Source organism: Phyllobates terribilis, unplaced genomic scaffold (assembly GCF_046119375.1).
Source record: "Phyllobates terribilis strain yellow unplaced genomic scaffold, ASM4611937v1 Scaffold_11__3_contigs__length_659146591, whole genome shotgun sequence".
Lineage (NCBI taxonomy): Eukaryota > Metazoa > Chordata > Amphibia > Anura > Dendrobatidae > Phyllobates > Phyllobates terribilis.
This window is the reverse complement of record NW_027362771.1, coordinates 238,642,679-238,663,855: the sequence shown is the minus strand read 5'-3', so window position 1 is coordinate 238,663,855 and position 21,177 is coordinate 238,642,679.

Sequence of the window (21,177 nt, the reverse complement as noted above, 5' to 3'; positions counted from 1 at the left end):
TCTGCTGCACCCACAACACCAGCCTTAGCGGTCTGCCCTGTAGCGGCGGTTCACTCTGACCGCAATCCACGGGTGGCGTAGTCGGACATTTAAACATCAAAACCACATAAATAGTTCCGCCACTGGTTTGACCGCCCTGAGCCACGGAACCGGATCGCCGCCACGAAGACTACAACCACCAGCATCCACCAAAAAGGGTCCGGCTCCGGGTGTCCCAAGGCCCAGGGGGTGCGTCAGAACATTTTCATCACCTTTCACAATCACCAATGGGACAAGGCAGGGATGTCCTCTGTCCCCTCTCTTATACATCCTAGTGACGGAGCACCTGCTCTCATCAATTCGCCATAACCCCAATATTAGGTGGATTGAGGTGGGAGGCACCGAGTACAAGTGCTCTCTATTTGCTGATGATGTCCTAGTATATATCACTCAATCACATATATCCATCCCTGCTGTTATGGCTGAAATAGATCACTTTGTTACATGGTAAAATTTTAAAATCAATGCAGCGAAGTCTGAGGCCCTCGATGTCTCCCTCCCTAAATCCATATAGGATTCCATCCAGTCTAACTTTCCCTTTGCCTGGCCCTCACAGGGTATCAAATACTTAGGAATTCCTATTCATAGAGACCTCTCCCATCTATGTTATCTTAATTTTGGGCCCTTTATTGAACAATTCCATACAGACCACGGTTGGCAAGTTAGAACTGTAAGATTCACTACGTGAACCACTGGTGTTTTGTGGAAAAGCACATGTACACCGCGTTCCAAATTATTATGCAAAAAGTGTTTAGAAGTGATAAGGGAAGAATTTGTTTGTTTGTCAGTTAAACTCATTGATGGTGATGTGTGTCAGGGCTCTTTATATCACTGTAAGCAATTGCAGACACCTGTGCTAATTAGTTTGGCAGGTGTGTCCAATGAAAGGCAAGACTACTTAAGAAGGCTCTCTCACATTATTAAGCAGCCTACATTTTCTGCCAAAATGGGAAAGAAAAAGGATGTGTCGGCTGCTGAGAAGCAACAAATTGTGGAGTGTTTAGGTCAAGGCATGACTACAATCAACATTGTGCGATGATCAGGATGAAGTGTCTTGGCAATCAAGAAGTATGTAGCTGATTCACAGTACACACGTGTGCGTGCTGATAAGGGCAAATTGAGGACTCTTTCCTACAGGCAATTACGTCAGGTTGAAAGAGCAGCGGCAAAAAAGCCTTGTCATAGCAGCAGACAAGTTTTTGAAGCTGCTTGTGCCTCCAACGTCCCCCGAACAACAAGATGCAGGGTCCTTCAGAGGTTTGCAGCTGTGCATACGCCATCCTGTCGACCTCCTCTATCCACTTCACACAAGCAGAAACGGCTCCAGTGGGCCAAACATTACATGAAGACTGATTTCAAAACTGTTTTGTTCACGGATGAGTGCCGTGCAGCGCTCGATGGTCCAGATGAATGGAGTGGAGGATGGCTGGTTGATGGACACCCCACGCAAACACGGCTACAGCGCCAACAAGGAGGAGGTGGAGTAATGTTTTGGGCTGGAATCATGGGGAGAGAGATTGTCGGCCCCTTTAGGATCCCTGAAGGCGCTAAAGATGAACTCCATAATGTATGTGGATTTTCTCAAACAGCACTTCCTGCCATGGTTCAAGAAGAAGAACCGTGTATTTCACAGCAAGATCATTTTTCTGCATGATAATGCACCATCTCATGCTGCACATAAAACATCTGCATCTCTGGCTGATATGGGCATAAAAGGGGACAAACTTATGGTGTGACCCCCATGCTCCCCTGACCTCTACCCCATTCAGAACCTTTGGAGCATCATTAAAAGGAGTGTCTATGATGGCGGGAGGCAGTTCACATCTAAGCAACAGCTCTGGGAGGGTATTCTGTCCTCATGCAAAACAATTGAAGCAGAAACCATCCAAAACCTGACAAATTCAATGGACGAGAGAGTTCAGAAGCTCCTTTCGAACAAGGGGTCCTATGTGAAAATGTAACATCACCTAGAATAAAGTTTTGAGTTGAAAACTGTTTGATTTCAGTTTCTAACAACCTGCTAATGCTTATAATTTCAAAAATGACCATTTTTTTGGTCTTTATTAAAATGAAAAGGTTGATCGAAAAGTTTGGGGGATCTAAGAGTGTGGCAACCCAGTAGTCATGATTACTTCGAATTCTGACAATATGAGGGTCATGCTGCAGGTAGTGCAGCAAGAAGGCACTTATGTGTCTTGCGCATCTCGGAGCCCCAAAATTATTTTCCAGGCTAGATGCAGCTAAAAATTATTTTTAATTTTAAATCTGGTGAAGCTTATTATAGATGGCCTAATAGGATCAGTGCTGCACACTGCTACAAAGCCCAAATTATTTTCCAGTCAAGATACAGATAAACATGATTAGTAATTGGAAAGCTTAAAACGGTTGGTAGGGTGATTTTAACCAATCATCAAGCTTTTACTCTCCCCAGGATGACACAGGGGTAGAAAAGTCGTTTCGGATCCATGATTTGTTCATCTTTATGAACTTGAGTCTGTCTACATTATCAGTGGAGAGCCGCGTGCGCTTATCTGTCAGCACACCACCAGCAGCGCTGAACACACGTTCAGACAGAACGCTGGCTGCGGGGCAAGACAAGATCTCCAAGGCGTAAGTGGCTAGCTCCGGCCATTTATCCAGATTGGAAGCCCAAAAAGAGCAAGGGTCCAGTGACACAGTCGTGGCTTCAATGTTTACTTGGAGATACTCCTGTACCATCGTCTCTAGGCGTTGACTATGTGTCAGACTTCTTGTCTCCTGTGGCCTTGCAAAGGATGGGCTAAAAAAGTGGTGAAATGATTCCGCAAAATTGATGTTACCAGCAGATACTGTGGTTCTGTTACGGTTTGAGTGCTGAACACTTGACGGTCCCACGGTTGGCAAGTTGGAACTGTGAGATTCACTACGTGCACCACTGGTATTTTGTGGAAAAGCACATGTAAGATTCTGCAACAGAATCTGTCTTCTGCCCCCAACCTCGCACAACAGAAATGTGATCAAGGTCTCCCTCATCTGATGAGTCTTCCATCAGTTCGTCCTCCACTTCTTCCTGGGCTCCTGCACCTTCCTCACTAGTTTGGCTGCTACCATGCGCCCTGGTTAAACCATCTCCCCCACCCTCACATGCCTGCCGCCTTGGTGCTGCCGACCGTCTGGACCTTGCAGATGTTAGCCCTTCCGCATACAACTCCTCCTCCTCTACTTCCTCCACCTCCTCTTGTGCCACCACCTGACTCCGAATTCTGTTTAACATGTGCTCCAGCATGTAAATCACCGGAATAGTCATGCTGATAATGGCATCGTCAGCACTAAACATCTTCGTCGCCATTTCAAAACTGTGCAGAAGGGTGCATAGGTCCCTGATCTGAGACCACTCCTCCAGCGTGATTTGCCCCACCTCTGAATCTCGTTGGCCCAGGCTATACGTCAGAACGTATTGCACCAGGGCTTGTCGGTGCTGCCACAGTCGCTGCAACATGTGCAGAGTTGAATTCCACCGGGTAGGCACATCGCATTTTAGCCGGTGAAGTGGCAGGCCCAACGACTTCTGTAGAGATGTAAGTCGCTGAGCTGCGGGATGCGAACGGCGGAAGTGAGCACACAGCGACCGTGCCCTCTGCAGAAGGCCATCTAGTCTGGGATAGTGGGCTAAAAATTGCTGGACAACCAGGTTCAACACGTGAGCCATACAAGGCACGTGTGTGACATTGCCCCGGCGAAGGGCCGCACCCAGGTTTGCAGCATTGTCGCACACGGCCTTCCCTGGTTTCAGGTCCAGTGGAGACAACCATTCATGAAATTGGTTTTCCAGAGCTGACCACAACTCCTCAGCTGTGTGACTCACATTTCCCAGACATTTCAATGTAAAAACCGCCTGATGACGTTGAGCCCTACTGCCAGCATAGTAAGGAGGTGTGCAGGATCCCTTCTGCGCAGTTAGAAAGCTTGTGGCATGACCAGACAGGCTTTGGGTGCAGGTGGAAGACCGAGAGGAGGTTGAGGAGGCAGAAGCAGTGGAGGAAAAATGACATAAAGAGGATTGACGCACAACTCGTGGGGACGGCAAGACTTGGACAGCAGCCCCTTGTCCTGCTGTCACCATAGTTACCCAGTGCCCAGTCAGCGACATGTAACGCCCCTGTCCATGCCTACTCGTCCAAGTGTCTGTGGTGAAATGCACCCTGTCACACACAGAGTTTTTCAAAGAAGCGGTGATGTTGTGTGCGACATGCTGGTGGAGCGCAGGCACACCTTTCTTTGAGAAGTAGTGCCGACTGGGCATCTGGTACTGGGGCACTGCGACGGACATAAGGTCTCGAAAATCCTCTGTGTCCACCAGGCGGAAAGGCAGCATTTCTGTAGCCAAGAGCTTGCAGATGGTGAAATTCAACCTCTTAGCTTTCTCATGGCTAGGAGGAAATGGTCTTTTACTTGTCCACATCTGAGGGACCGAGGGCTGGCTATTGTGCTTAGACGGGGTTGATAAGGGTGTCCCCGGCAAACTGCCGGTCTGTGAGGAAGATGCAGGCGGACATGTTAGGTTGCCTTGATCCAAAGGTGGTGCTATCGATGTCGGACAGCGCTCAAGACCAGCTGGTGTTACCACCTCCAAAGAAAGTGATGACCTGCCAATCACGCTGGCTGTTGCGGGTAAAGAGGTGGCAGGTCTGCGCCCCAAAACAGGTGTGACTGCTGTCCCCCCAGTCACAGAGGATGAAGAGGCCGCGGATGCACAAGATATGGCAGACGGTGGTTGGCCCGGCCGGCTAGACCGCATTGTAGCACACTGAGCTTCCCACTGCAACTTATGCTTCATGTCCATGTGCCGGTTCATGCATGAAGTACTCAAACTATGTATTTTTTGGCCTCTACTTAGCTTTTGCTGACAAATGTTACAGATAACACGAGTTGGGTCATCTTTATCGATCTGAAAAAATGCCCAGGCTATGCAAGGCTTAGCACCCATGCGACCTGAAGAGCCACCACGACTTGTGGTGAGAGGCAGAGTTGTGTTTGAGGATGCAGTTGTTGACGTGCTTCCAGTACTACGTCTCTGTCCAGGAAGGCGCAACCTGACCTCGTCGTCACTAGCATCTTCCTCCACCTCCTCTGCTGACCTCATCTCTTGGCTGACTGTGGGTTGACAGTAAGTGGGATCTCCGACCTCATCATCATCACCCTGTGCGTTATCACACCCGTCGTCCTCAGAGCCAACCTGTTCCTGCCCTGACAAAAAACTAAAGTTGTCGCTCCAATCAGGTATTTGAGTCTTATCATCGTCTTCCTCATTGTCTCCACCAACAGGAGTTACAGTTTGGGAATGAGGGTCTACATTATGGTCAGAACCTTCTGCGTCTGGTCCTGGATCCGACTCATAAAGATTCTGGGCATCAGTGCAGATCATTTCCTCGTCTGGATTCACAGAAGCGCTGGAGTCGACCTCTGATTCCCAGGCTATAGTATGAGTAAACAGCTCTGCAGACTCAACCATCTGTTCTACCTCATACTCAGACGGGCAGCTGGAGATTTGGGAGCTGTGAGGAAGCAAGTGCGATTTGGGTGACACCTTTGAGGACTGGAGTATTTGTGATGTTGAAGTTGATGTGGAGGAGAGCCCACTTAAAGGAGCACTTGATATCCGTTGAAGCACCTGCTGTTTTTGTGCCTCATCTGGAATTTGTAGCGATTGGCGTGGCCGTAAGAAAGGGATCTTATCACATTGTCCGCTAAAAGAAGTAGACATTTTAGTTTGGCTGGAAGATGGTCTTTCTTCTGCACCTACCCCACGGACACAACCTTTTTTCCCCTTCCCAACACGCCTATTCCCCTTTCCACCAGCAGCAGGCCTTTTTCCACTCATTTTGGTGGTTAACTAATTCACAACTCTGGAGTTGTTTGCACAAAAAAACAATGGATGGTAACCGAGCAGAGCTGAGTGGCCAAACTGTGATATTAGGCCAAAACTATTGGCTGGGTTAGATGCAGAAAAAAATTATTTTTAATTTGCAACCTGATGGAGGTCAGTATAGATGGACTAATAGACCAAGTCCCACACACCGCTAGAAGCCCAAATATTTTTTCAGAGCTAGATGCAGAAAATTTTTTTATTCAATTTGCAACCTGATGGAGGTCAGTATAGATGGACTAATAGACCAAGTCCCACACACTGCTAGAAGCCCAAATATTTTTTCAGAGCTAGATGCAGAAAAAAATTATTTTTAATTTGCAACCTGATGGAGGTCAGTATAGATGGACTAATAGACCAAGTCCCACACACTGCTAGAAGCCCAAATATTTTTTCAGAGCTAGATGCAGAAAAAAATTATTTTTAATTTGCAACCTGATGGAGGTCAGTATAGATGGACTAATAGACCAAGTCCCACACACCGCTAGAAGCCCAAATATTTTTTCAGAGCTAGATGCAGAAAATTTTTTTATTCAATTTGCAACCTGATGGAGGTCAGTATAGATGGACTAATAGACCAAGTCCCACACACTGCTAGAAGCCCAAATATTTTTTCAGAGCTAGATGCAGAAAAAAATTATTTTTAATTTGCAACCTGATGGAGGTCAGTATAGATGGACTAATAGACCAAGTCCCACACACTGCTAGAAGCCCAAATATTTTTTCAGAGCTAGATGCAGAAAAAAATTATTTTTAATTTGCAACCTGATGGAGGTCAGTATAGATGGACTAATAGACCAAGTCCCACACACTGCTAGAAGCCCAAATATTTTTTCAGAGCTAGATGCAGAAAAAAATTATTTTTAATTTGCAACCTGATGGAGGTCAGTATAGATGGACTAATAGACCAAGTCCCACACACCGCTAGAAGCCCAAATATTTTTTCAGAGCTAGATGCAGAAAATTTTTTTATTCAATTTGCAACCTGATGGAGGTCAGTATAGATGGACTAATAGACCAAGTCCCACACACTGCTAGAAGCCCAAATATTTTTTCAGAGCTAGATGCAGAAAAAAATTATTTTTAATTTGCAACCTGATGGAGGTCAGTATAGATGGACTAATAGACCAAGTCCCACACACTGCTAGAAGCCCAAATATTTTTTCAGAGCTAGATGCAGAAAAAAATTATTTTTAATTTGCAACCTGATGGAGGTCAGTATAGATGGACTAATAGACCAAGTCCCACACACCGCTAGAAGCCCAAATATTTTTTCAGAGCTAGATGCAGAAAAAAATTATATTCAATTTGCAACCTGCTGGACGTCAGTATGGAAGGACTAATAGAACAAGTCCCACACACTGCTAGAAGCCCAAATATTTTTTCAGAGCTAAATGAAGAAAAAAATTATTTTTAATTTGCAACCTGATGGAGGTCAGTATAGATGGGCTAATAGACCAAGTCCCACACACTGCTAGAAGCCCAAATATTTTTTCAGAGCTAGATGCAGAAAAAAATTATTTTTAATTTGCAACCTGATGGAGGTCAGTATAGATGGACTAATAGACCAAGTCCCACACACCGCTAGAAGCCCAAATATTTTTTCAGAGCTAGATGCAGAAAATTTTTTTATTCAATTTGCAACCTGATGGAGGTCAGTATAGATGGACTAATAGACCAAGTCCCACACACTGCTAGAAGCCCAAATATTTTTTCAGAGCTAGATGCAGAAAAAAATTATTTTTAATTTGCAACCTGATGGAGGTCAGTATAGATGGACTAATAGACCAAGTCCCACACACTGCTAGAAGCCCAAATATTTTTTCAGAGCTAGATGCAGAAAAAAATTATTTTTAATTTGCAACCTGATGGAGGTCAGTATAGATGGACTAATAGACCAAGTCCCACACACCGCTAGAAGCCCAAATATTTTTTCAGAGCTAGATGCAGAAAAAAATTATATTCAATTTGCAACCTGCTGGACGTCAGTATAGAAGGACTAATAGAACAAGTCCCACACACTGCTAGAAGCCCAAATATTTTTTCAGAGCTAAATGAAGAAAAAAATTATTTTTAATTTGCAACCTGATGGAGGTCAGTATAGATGGACTAATAGACCAAGTCCCACACACTGCTAGAAGCCCAAATATTTTTTCAGAGCTAGATGCAGAAAAAAATTATTTTTAATTTGCAACCTGATGGAGGTCAGTATAGATGGACTAATAGACCAAGTCCCACACACCGCTAGAAGCCCAAATATTTTTTCAGAGCTAGATGCAGAAAATTTTTTTATTCAATTTGCAACCTGATGGAGGTCAGTATAGATGGACTAATAGACCAAGTCCCACACACTGCTAGAAGCCCAAATATTTTTTCAGAGCTAGATGCAGAAAAAAATTATTTTTAATTTGCAACCTGATGGAGGTCAGTATAGATGGACTAATAGACCAAGTCCCACACATTGCTAGAAGCCCAAATATTTTTTCAGAGCTAGATGCAGAAAAAAATTATTTTTAATTTGCAACCTGATGGAGGTCAGTATAGATGGACTAATAGAACAAGTCCCACACGCTGCTAGAAGCCCAAATATTTTTTCAGAGATAAATGAAGAAAAAAATTATTTTTAATTTGCAACCTGATGGAGGTCAGTATAGATGGACTAATAGACCAAGTCCCACACACTGCTAGAAGCCCAAATATTTTTTCAGAGCTAGATGCAGAAAAAAATTATTTTTAATTTGCAACCTGATGGAGGTCAGTATAGATGGACTAATAGACCAAGTCCCACACACCGCTAGAAGCCCAAATATTTTTTCAGAGCTAGATGCAGAAAAAAATTATATTCAGTTTGCAACCTGATGGAGGTCAGTATAGATGGACTAATAGAATGATGCTATGCCCAAAAGATTTTACTTCACTAGGTGCAGTAAAAAAATTGGTATTCTATACACAGGTGGTATATCTTGCAACACAGATAGGCTACTCCACTGACTAACACACTCTGCAATAGGCCAAAAAGGATTAGCTTTGCTAGATTCAGCCAAATGCTGTGAAAAAAACTTGCACAGCACTGGCACAGACCTGCCTGGCAAAAACTGATAGGAACTGATGTAACCTAGTCCTGAAAAGGACTCCAATTACAATTAGTCTTTACTCCCACAATCTATCTATTTAAGAGCACAGACCTGCCTGATAAAAGTCGTAGGAAATGCTGTAACCTAGTCCTTAAAAGGACTGCAATCACAACTATTCCCTACTCCCAAGCTATCTGTATATTTGTGCGAAAATTGGCTTGAAATTAACAAGGTATAGCGCAAACAGCAACAGCGGTGCCGTCTAACACGCAGCTGCAGCAGTGAGAAAATGGTGGCGACGGGGAAAATGGCTTGGTCTTTTAGGGCAAGGACATGTGACATACACTGCCAATCACACATGCCCTTGCTTGTGTGAAAAAAAGCACTTCGCTCCGTGTGTGCGCTGCTGATAGGCTGACAGATTGCACCTCCCCACTGCAAATGTGGGAAAGAGAAAAAAAAATGGAGATCTTCATTGTTCCTGCAGAGATCCATCCCCTGCCCCTCCCCCCGCCCCGCTGTACACTCAAACTGCGTATTAACATTAATTTTCATCATTACTGAGAAAAAATCCAGTTATGATTTTGGTGCACGAACAGTTATCGAACATAACCTCGAACAGCCGAATTTTTCTCAAATTGTTCGTGTTCGCCGACCGGCTCGAACACCGCCCAAAACAGCTCGAATTTGAGATTGGCGAACAGTTCGAGTAGAACAACGCTCATCTCTAATTATAAGCATTAGCAGGTTGTTAGAAACTGAAATCAAACAGTTTTCAACTCAAAACTTTATTCTAGGTGATGTTACATTTTCACATAGGACCCCTTGTTCGAAAGGAGCTTCTGAACTCTCTCGTCCATTGAATTTGTCAGGTTTTGGATGGTTTCTGCTTCAATTGTTTTGCATGAGGACAGAATACCCTCCCAGAGCTGTTGCTTAGATGTGAACTGCCTCCCGCCATCATAGACACTCCTTTTAATGATGCTCCAAAGGTTCTGAATGGGGTAGAGGTCAGGGGAGCATGGGGGTCACACCATAAGTTTGTCCCCTTTTATGCCCATATCAGCCAGAGATGCAGATGTTTTATGTGCAGCATGAGATGGTGCATTATCATGCAGAAAAATGATCTTGCTGTGAAATACACGGTTCTTCTTCTTGAACCATGGCAGGAAGTGCTGTTTGAGAAAATCCACATACATTATGGAGTTCATCTTTAGCGCCTTCAGGGATCCTAAAGGGGCCGACAATCTCTCTCCCCATGATTCCAGCCCAAAACATTACTCCACCTCCTCCTTGTTGGCGCTGTAGCCGTGTTTGCGTGGGGTGTCCATCAACCAGCCATCCTCCACTCCATCCATCTGGACCATCGAGCGCTGCACGGCACTCATCCGTGAACAAAACAGTTTTGAAATCAGTCTTCATGTAATGTTTGGCCCACTGGAGCCGTTTCTGCTTGTGTGAAGTGGATAGAGGAGGTCGACAGGATGGCGTATGCACAGCTGCAAACCTCTGAAGGACCCTGCATCTTGTTGTTCGGGGGACGTTGGAGGCACAAGCAGCTTCAAAAACTTGTCTGCTGCTATGACAAGGCTTTTTTGCCGCTGCTCTTTCAACCTGACGTAATTGCCTGTAGGAAAGAGTCCTCAATTTGCCCTTATCAGCACGCACACGTGTGTACTGTGAATCAGCTACATACTTCTTGATTGCCAAGACACTTCATCCTGATCATCGCACAATGTTGATTGTAGTCATGCCTTGACCTAAACACTCCACAATTTGTTGCTTCTCAGCAGCCGACACATCCTTTTTCTTTCCCATTTTGGCAGAAAATGTAGGCTGCTTAATAATGTGAGAGAGCCTTCTTAAGTAGTCTTGCCTTTCATTGGACACACCTGCCAAACTAATTAGCACAGGTGTCTGCAATTGCTTACAGTGATAGAAAGAGCCCTGACACACATCACCATCAATGAGTTTAACTGACAAACAAACAAATTCTTCCCTTATCACTCCTAAACACTTTTTGCATAATAATTTGGAACGCGGTGTACATGTGCTTTTCCACAAAACACCAGCGGTTCACGTAGTGAATCTTACAGTTCTAACTTGCCAACCGTGGTCTGTATGGAATTGTTCAATAAAGGGCCCAAAATTAAGATAACATAGATGGGAGAGGTCTCTATGAATAGGAATTCCTAAGTATTTGATACCCTGTGAGGGCCAGGCAAAGGGAAAGTTGGACTGGATGGAATCCTATATGGATTTGGGGAGGGAGACATCGAGGGCCTCAGACTTCGCTGCATTGATTTTAAAATTTTACCATGTAACAAAGTGATCTATTTCAGCCATAACAGCATGGATGGATATATGTGATTGAGTGATATATACTAGGACATCATCAGCAAATAGAGAGCACTTGTACTCGGTGCCTCCCACCTCAATCCACCTAATATTGGGGTTATGGCGAATTGATGAGAGCAGGTGCTCCGTCACTAGGATGTATAAGAGAGGGGACAGAGGACATCCCTGCCTTGTCCCATTGGTGATTGTGAAAGGTGATGAAAATGTTCTGACGCACCCCCTGGGCCTTGGGACACCCGGAGCCGGACCCTTTTTGGTGGATGCTGGTGGTTGTAGTCTTCGTGGCGGCGACCCGGTTCCGTGGCTCAGGGCGGTCAAACCAGTGGCGGAACTATTTATATGGTTTTGATGTTTAAATGTCCGACTACGCCACCCGTGGATTGCGGTCAGAGTGAACCGCCGCTACAGGGCAGACCGCTGAGGCTGGTGTTGTGGGTGCAGCAGAGCGTAGCATAACTCCCCACGGGAGGAGTATAGCCTCAGGGCAGTGTATGCGGAGGATGGGGGTGATGGTGCAGGGCAGCAGCAGTAACGACACGGAGTCAGTGATGCAGTCCAGGGCCTTTACTCACAGTTCTTATTATCCAGACCACGTCTGCAGGTAACGGCTGCCCACGTCGTACTGTGCTCACCAGGTGAGGGGCTCAGACAACTCCCAGATAACTTTGGAGCACTTCACAGGACCCCCTTTGTGTGTCCTTTGTCTGGCCTTTCTTACCAACACTTCTGTCCGGCTGCCTCGGGCCTCCTCTTGGTAAACTTGGCGCCAGTTTCCCTGACCCTATGTGGTGCCTTCCTAGCGGGTGTAGCGAGGGGCTGCGCCACATAAAATGTCAGAGCCTCCGGTTTCTAGCTGAGGGTCGTTTCCTGCCTCCACTAGTTTCGGAGACCGGTCTCCCCCTTTGGCCTGACCCCTCCACGCAGGTGGATTCGGGCGTGCGGTGGCGACTCGCCCGTCCGCACCCCTGGGATCCCTTTATTCCTCGTTCCTGGAGCCTTCTCCACTCCTCTTCCCTCCTTCTCCCTCTTCCAGGCCTGGGCCTCTGTTACTAGGCCCGCCTCCGGAGCAGAGCTCATGCAGAGCCCCTGCTCCCTGCCACTTCTGCTCAGACTTCTCTGCACTGAACTAAGATGGTGCCCACCTTTTATACTCCCTTCTCAATGCACCCAGGAACTGCTTCCTCCCTGCTCCTGCACTACAGGGTTCCCCTTCCTCAGTGTTCCCTCCCCCCACTCCAGCCAGGGACAGGGACTGTCGTGCCCATCTCAGGGGCATATTGGTCGCCCTGCCCCACGGCAATGTGGTGTAATGCATGCAGGTGTCGGGTCCTGATCCACACTCCATCCTTACCTGAGAGTGAGATATCACACCTCTGGGTGAGGTGCAATACGTCTGTAGCAACCGAGCCCTCAGGGTGCTACAGTTCCATTTATCTTCAGCCTAGGTGACGTATTGCGATACAGGGCCGTGATTTTGGCTATAAAAGTGTCCCCTAGACCCCTACCCCAAGCTTTTTAAGAGAATCATATATGGCGTGCCAGGAGACTCTATGGAATGCTTTCTCAGCATCCAACGAGAGTATCTAATTACAAATTTTTAACTGCATCTAGCCCAGGAAATACTTTGTGCCTAGTAGCAGTGTCTGCTAGTCAGCGGATTATCCCGGCTGTTAAGAAAGCTACACCACCTGTAGTTTAGACACTTAATTTTTTCAAAGGAAATGCTTCGGGACCATGGGATACTCAGTGAAGAGCATCAGGAGGCACCCCAAGGCATAGGGGCTGGGACTGGCAGTAGGATGCCTTGCGGTGGACAGCCGAGCTCGATCCTTATAAAAGCTTTTTAACTGCAGCAGCTTTAGTGGACGCTACTGGAGCTGGAATTACGCGGCTGCTGGCATGAGACTTGCCCTCCAATAGATCCTTGTAAATGGATTTAAAGTGTATTCATTCAAATTAGAGAGACAATTTAAATTAAAAAGCTTAGAGCTGCCTCCACCACAGGGGGGCTCGCTCGACCCACCAGCGGACAGGCACCAGTATTGGGAGAGGGGGGCTGGCCATCAGGGTTCACCGCGGCTCTGGCACAAACCCGGCGACACGGAGGTGGCACGGGCAGGAGCGGACTGGCCGTGTCGGCTTCTCACTTTTTGGATTTTAGAAGGGCATGACATGCCTATATCTGTGTCTCCCCCTCCTTTTACTCCTCCACCTCTTTTATTTTCGCATGACTATATGTACTTGTCACTTTTCCATGTGTTAGTTGTGTCTTCTGAGCAGTTTGTCAGCTTTTGGACACCTTTGAAGGTGTTTTCTATGTGTTTCTATGTGTTTTTGTTTGCCTGCCATTGGTTTTAACGGTGTTCGAAGGTGTTCGACGAACAGTTCGACGAACAGTTCGGCGAACACACGGGTGTTCGACGAACCGAACCGAACTCGAACACTACGGGGGTGGCTCAACACTATTCAACACCACCTCCAACACTAATTAGCTGCTCTCTGTCACTATAAATGTACATAGACTGTGGTGTGGTCGGGTTTATACATGGACCAACAACTGAAATCTGCTAAATCTGCAGCAGAGAAAATTGTGACTTACAACTGCTGCACCCAATATACTAAGTGATACATCACTGGAATCAGGGTCTCTATCCCTACTTCATGGTACTGTCAGATTACATAGTAGCACACTGAGCAAGGACAAATCTCTAGGTGGGAATTAGGCGGGAAGCAATGACCTCATATGTTTCCCAAATATAGGCAACTGTCTGCTCAATCAAATAATACTCCAAGGTCCCTATAGATCATAGTCATGGCCCAGGGCAAAAGAGACTCCAGCTACAATTATCATAAAATTCCAAAACTTTATTAATATAAAAATACAGCTATTGTACTATGGTTCATTGAGGGTACTACGCACTATGCACTTTACTGAGTCATATCATTAAGTAGTCCTTTCTTTTATATAGCAGCTGATAAGATAATTACCTTGTTACACACATCAACTATATTGTGGTCCTCTATAACCTATTGCTCTGCTTTTCCACCATCTGGATTCTGTATCTTGATGTCCTCCCCTCCATTGCGAGGTTCCCTTTTTTTACTTTTTACAGGTTGTTTTTATTTATATTGATAAAGTTTTGGAATTTTATGATAATTGTAGCTGAAGTCTCTTTTTTCCTGGGCCATGACTATGACCTATAGGGACCTTGGAGTATTAGCTGTATTTAAAAGTGTCTAGCACTGATTTATAGTTATTTGGACTCATGAGATTAATGTCTGCCGAATCAGTTATGACAATCGCAACAAGATCTGAGAAACAGACTTGTGTGCCAGGGAGGTGATGTCATCAGAGGTCATAGATGTCATAGATTCGTTGACAATTCTTTTGCTTTCCCCATGACTCAGAATCCAGAAACGTCAGTAGCTGGATGAAAGATGCAAGCATCTGTCTGGATCCCAGAAACTCTCTCAGCTTTTATGCACAAGCAAAAAGGTCACAGGTGAGGATGTTACCTTTAGCAGCCATTCAAACCCATTTGTGTCCAATTCTGTGCATGTTATCAGGCCAAAATCACCAGGGTATGTGAACTTTTGATCAGGGTCATTTGGATGTTTTTGGTTGTCATTAAGATTTAAAAAGAGAAAACACAGTAGTTTGACAATAAATGGCTTCATCCAACCAATAACCATGAGTGGAGAAAAAAATTTTTGTTATCATTAGAGTTGAGCCACCCCCGTGTTCGAGTTCGGTTTGGTTCGTCGAACACCCGTATGTTCGCCGAACTGTTCGTCGAACACCTTCGAACACCGTTAAAACAAATGGCAGGCAAACAAAAACACATAGAAACACATAGAAAACACCTTCAAAGGTGTGCAAAAGCTGACAAACTGCTCAGAAGACACTCTCTTTAAAAAAGCCGGCCGGCAATTCAGCAGCGGCATACACCGGTACCCGACAATTTAGAACAGAAAGAATAAAGCATCACACATAGATTAGATAGATAGAAACATGTCAGTCACATATATAAGAAGTACAGTGATAGTGTTGATTACTGTACTTGTCATTTAGTGTTAAAATAAAGGATTTATAAAAAAAAAAATTGGCGTGGGGTTCCCCGTAATTTTAGTCTCTAGCGGAGGTTAAGCAGACAGCTGGGGCAGATGTTTGAAGCCTGGGAAGGGGGTAATACCCACGGAGCTACCCAGGCTACTAATATCAGCCCCCAGCTGAATACCTAGCCTTTATTAGCTATTAAAATGGGGGACCCCCAAAAACTGATGTGGGGTCCCCCCTATTTTAATAGCTAGCAAAGGCTAGGCAGACAGCTGGGGGCTGATATTAATAGCCCAGGAAGGGTGCCATGAATATTGGCCCCCTCCCAGGCTAGAAACACCAACCGTCAGCCGCCCCAGAAATGGCGCATCCATAGGATGTGCCATTTCTGGCACTTAGCCTTGCTCTTCCCACTGCCCGGTAGCGGTGGCAGTAGGGTAATAGGGCTGGGGTTGATGTCAGCTTATAATGCCAGCTGACATCAAGCCCAGGTTAGTAATGGAGAGACGTCTATAAGACACCCCCATTACTAACCCCATAGTTAGAAGCTGTCGTGGGAACCATGGAAAGGTAAGGATGAGGTTGCTTTATTATTTTACTTTTATTGCAGGATATCGTTGGCTTCAGCTGCAATGGGAGTGATGGTAAGTATGGTTTAATTTAGAACATTAAAAAATTGTGTGTTTATTTCAATTAAAGGTCTTTATTCTGGGTGTTGTGTTTTTTTAAATACTTTACTAGAAATTCATGGCGGTCATGTCTAATATTGGCGTGACCCCATGAATTTCGGGCTTAGGGCCAGCTGATAATGCCAAGCTGGCCCTAACCCCTTTATTACCCAGTGAGCCACCGCACCAGGGCCCTGGATGAGTTGGGTACAGCGCCAGAAGATGGCGCTTCTATGAACGCGCCATTATCTGGTGTGGTTGTGGACTGCAATTTGCAGCGGGGGGGCCCAGAAAGCTTGGGCCTCCCTGTGCTGCGGATTCCAGCCCCCAGCTGCCCAGATGTACCTGGCTGGACACAAAAATAGGGCGAAGCCCCACGTATTTTTTTATTATTATTATTTCATTGAATTCATGAAATAATTAAAAAAAAAAGGGCTTCCCTATATTGTTGTGTCCGGTCAGGTACAAACAGGCAGCTGGTGGTTGGGGGCAGCCCGTTCCTGCCTGCTGTACCTGGCTGGACACAAAAATAGGGCGAAGCCCCACAGCAATATTTTTTAAATTATTTCATGAAATGATTAAAAAAAGGGCTTCCTTGTATTTTTGTTTCCAGCCATGTACAAATAGGCATCTGGGGGTTGGGGGCAGCCTGTTCCTGCCTGCTGTACCTGGCTGGACACAAAAATATGGCGAAGGCCACGTCAAATTTTTGGTGAAAAATTCAATAAAAAATTAAAAAAAAAAACACATTTAGGGACTGCATCTTTATTAACCCCTCCACGTGAGGGGTTAATAAAGATGCAGTCCCTAAATAATTTTTTTTTATTATTATTTTTTAATTAATTTTTCCCAAAAGTTTTGACGTGGGCTTCGCCATATTTTTGTATGCCAGCCAGGTACAGCATCCAGGAACGGGCTGCCCCCAACCACCAGATGCCTATTTGTACCTGGCCAGACACAACAATATAGGTAACCCATTTTTTTATTATTATTTCATGAATTTCATGAAATAATAAAAAAAAAATATGTGGGGCTTCGCCCTATTTTTGTGTCCAGCCAGGTACAGCAGGCAGGAACGGGCTGCCCCCAACCACCAGCTGCCTATTTGTACCTGGCCGGACACAACAATATAGGGAAGCCCTTTTTTTTAATTATTTCATGAATTTCATGAAATAATTAAAAAAAAAAAATATGTGGGGCTTTGCCCTATTTTTGTGTCCAGCCAGGTACATCTAGGCAGCAGGGGGCTGGAATCCGCAGCGCAGGGAGACCCAAGCTTTCTGGAACCCCCCCCCCGCGGCAAATTGCAATCCGCAGCCACCCCAGAAAATGGCGCGTTCATAAAAGCGCCATCTTCTGGCGCTGTACCCAACTCATCCAGGGCCCTGGTGCGGTGGCTCACTGGGTAATAAAGTGGTTAGGGCCAGCTAGGCATTATCAGCTGGCCCTAAGCCCGAAATTCATGGGGTCAGGCCAATATTAGACATGACCGCCATGAATTTCTAGTAAAGTATTTAAAAAAACACAACACCCAGAATAAAGTCCTTTAATTGAAATAAACACGCAGTTTCTTAATGTTCTAAATTAAACCATACTTACCATCACGCCCATTCCAGCTGAAGCCAATGTCTTCTGCAATAAAAGTAAAATAATAAAGCAACATCATCCTTACCTTTCCATGGTTCCCACGACAGCTTCAGCTCTGCTACATTCACATGACAGGCTGGATCGCAGCCGAAAGCTGCCATCCAGCTTGCCATGCCGCAGACACTGAGAAGCGCAGGCATGCTTGCGCTCCTCAGTGTCTGGCTGTGACAGCATCCAGATGAGCCGAGGTCATGTCCAATGAAATCGGCTCACCTCATGCACGTCACTGACAGCGTGGGAAAATTCTCCTGCGCTCAGTGCTTGAGCAGGAGAATTCTCCCACTCTGGAATGGCATTGAGATGACAGGCTGGATGGCAGCTGAGCGCTGCCATCCAGCATGCCATCCTTCATAGACACTGCAGAGCGCAGTGGACATGAGCTCACCTCATGCACGTCACTGACAGCGTGGGAAAATTCTCCTGTGCTCAGCGCTTCAGCAGGAGAATTCTCTCACGCTGACTGCAAGCGCAGTCACAGCGAGACACTGAGGAGCACAAGCATGCCTGCGCTTTTCAGTGTCTGCGGCATGGCAAGCTGGATGGCAGCTTTCGGCTGTGATCCAGCCTGTCATGTCAATGTAGCAGAGCTGAAGCTGTCGTGGGAACCATGGAAAGGTAAGGATGAGGTTGCTTTATTATTTTACTTTTATTCAAGAAGATCGTTGGCTTCAGCTGGAATGGGCGTGATGGTAAGTATGGTTTAATTTAGAACAATAAAGACTTGTGTGTTTATTTCAATTAAAGGTCTTTACTCTGGGTGTTTGTGTTTTTTTTAACTTTGACTATGGATTAGTAATGGGGGTGTCTTATAGACGCCTCTCCATTACTAACCTGGGCTTGATGTCAGCTGGCATTATAAGCTGACATCAACCCCAGCCCTATTACCCCACTGCCACCGCTACAGGGCAGTGGGAAGAGCGTGGCTAAGTGCCAGAATTGGCGCATCCTATGGATTCGCCATTTCTGGGGCGGCTGACGGTTGGTGTTTCTAGCCTGGGAGGGGGGCAATATTCATGGCACCCTTCCTGGGCTATTAATATCAGCCTCCAGCTGTCTGCCTAGCCTTTGCTAGCTATTAAAATAGGGGGGACCCCACATCATTTTTTTGGGGGTCCCCCATTTTAATAGCTAGTAAAGGCTAGGTATTCAGCTGGGGGCTGATATTAGTAGCCTGGGAAGCTCCGTGGGTATTACCCCCTTCCCAGGCTTCCAACATCTGCCCCAGCCATCTGCTTAACCTCCGCTAGTGACTAAAATTACGGGGAACCTCACGCCAATTTTTTTTTTTATGAATCCTTTATTTTAACACTAAATGACAAGTACAGTAATCAACACTATCACTGTACTTCTTATATATGTGACTGACATGTTTCTATCTATCTAATCTATGTGTGATGCTCTATTCTTTCTGTTATAAATTGTCGGTACCGATGCTGAATTGCAGATCGGCTTTTTTAAAGAGACGGTGCATGAAAACACTAATATTTTTTTTAATAAATCCTTTAACACTAAATGACAAGTACAGTAACCAACACTGTCACTGTACTTCTTATATATGTGACTGACATGTTTCTATCTATCTAATCTATGTGTGATACTCTATTCTTTCTGTTCTAAATTGTCGGGTACCGGTGTATGCCGGTGCTGAATTGCCGGCTTTTCATGTTTCACTGTGAGCACTGTTCCCATCGATTTGGGCAACCACTGTAATGCCACAACCACCATGGCTGTGGCATTACAGTGAGTGGCAGACAATCCCTGCATGATTGGTGCTCTAAATAGCGCCAGACATGTAGGACACGCTTTTGGTGCACGAACAGTTATCGAACATAACCTCGAACAGCTGAATTTTTTGCAAATCATTTGGGTTCGTCGAAAAACTCGAACACCGCCCAAATCAGCTCGAATTTGAGATTGGCGAACAGTTCTAGTCGAACACCGCTCATCTCTAGTTATCATTCATATTCTCTGAAACAAGGCCAAGAAAGTAAAAATTCTGCCGGGGTATGTAAACTTTTGAGCACAACTGTATACAGGACAGGAGACGTGGTACTGTGCAGTGTATACACACGTGGTCAAAATTGTTGGTACCCCTCGTTTAATGAAAGAAAAACCCACAATTGTCACAGAAATAACTTGAATCTGACAAAAGTAATAATAAATTAAAAATCTATGAAAATGAACAAATGAAAGTCAGACATTGCTTTTCAACCCTGCTTCCACAGAATTTTTTTAATAAATTATACTCAAGAAATAGGCCTGGACAGAAATGATGGTACTCTTAACTTAATATTTTGTTGAACAATCTTTTGAGGCAATCACTGCAATTAAACGATTCCTGTAACTGTCAATAAGACTTCTGCACCTTTTGACAGGTATTTTGGCCCACTCCTCATGAGCAAACTGCTCCAGTTGTCTCGTGTTTGAAGGTTGCCTTTTCCAGATGGCATGCTTCAGCTCTTTCCAAAGATGCTCAATAGGATTTAGTTCAGGGCTCATAGAAGGCCACTTCAGAATAGTCCAATGTTTTCCTTTTAGCCATTCTTGGGTGTTTTTAGCTGTGTGTTTTGGGTCATTATCCTGTTGTACCCATGACCTGCGACTGAGACCAAGCTTTCTGACACTGGGCAGCACATTTCTCTCTAGAATCCCTTGATAGTCTTGAGATTTCATTGTACCCTGCACAGATTCAAGACACCCTGTGCCAGATGCAACAAAGCAGCCACAGTACATAACAGAGCCTCCTCCATGTTTCACAGTATGGACAGTGTTCTTTTCTTGATATGCTTCATTTTTTCGTCTGTGAACATATAGCTGATGTGCCTTGCCAAAAAATTCCATTTTTGTCTCATCTGTCCATAGGACATTCTCCCAGAAGCTTTGTGGCTTGTTGTAACGGGTCTGGGAGGCGGAACCTCTGAGCTACTATACAAGGGGGCGGTCCTTGTAAGGGAGCGGGTGGCGACCAGGGTAGACGGGCAGGCAGTCACAGCAGGTGACTGGGACAGTCTCTGAATGAACGGACAGGAAGTCACGGCAAGTGACCGGGGCAGTCTCTGGATGAACGGGCAGGAGGTCACGGCAAGTGACCGGGGCAGTCTCTGGATGAACGGGCAGGAGGTCACGGCAAGTGACCGGGGCAGTCTCTGGATGAACGGGCAGGAGGTCACGGCAAGTGACCGGGGCAGTCTCTGGGTAAAGGATTGGTACGACCTGTGGCGGCAGATGATAGACGTGAGCTCCCAGGTGAGCAGGCGAGAGTCTCTGGATAAACGGGTGGTCACAGCATGTGACGGCGGAGCCTCCAGGAAGACCAACAGACAGGTAGCAGATGAGCGCTCCCAGGTGAGCGGGCAGGAGTCTCTAGACAGGCGGGTGGTCACAGCACGTGACGGCAGAGCCTCCTGGTAGGCTAGCAGACAGGCAGCA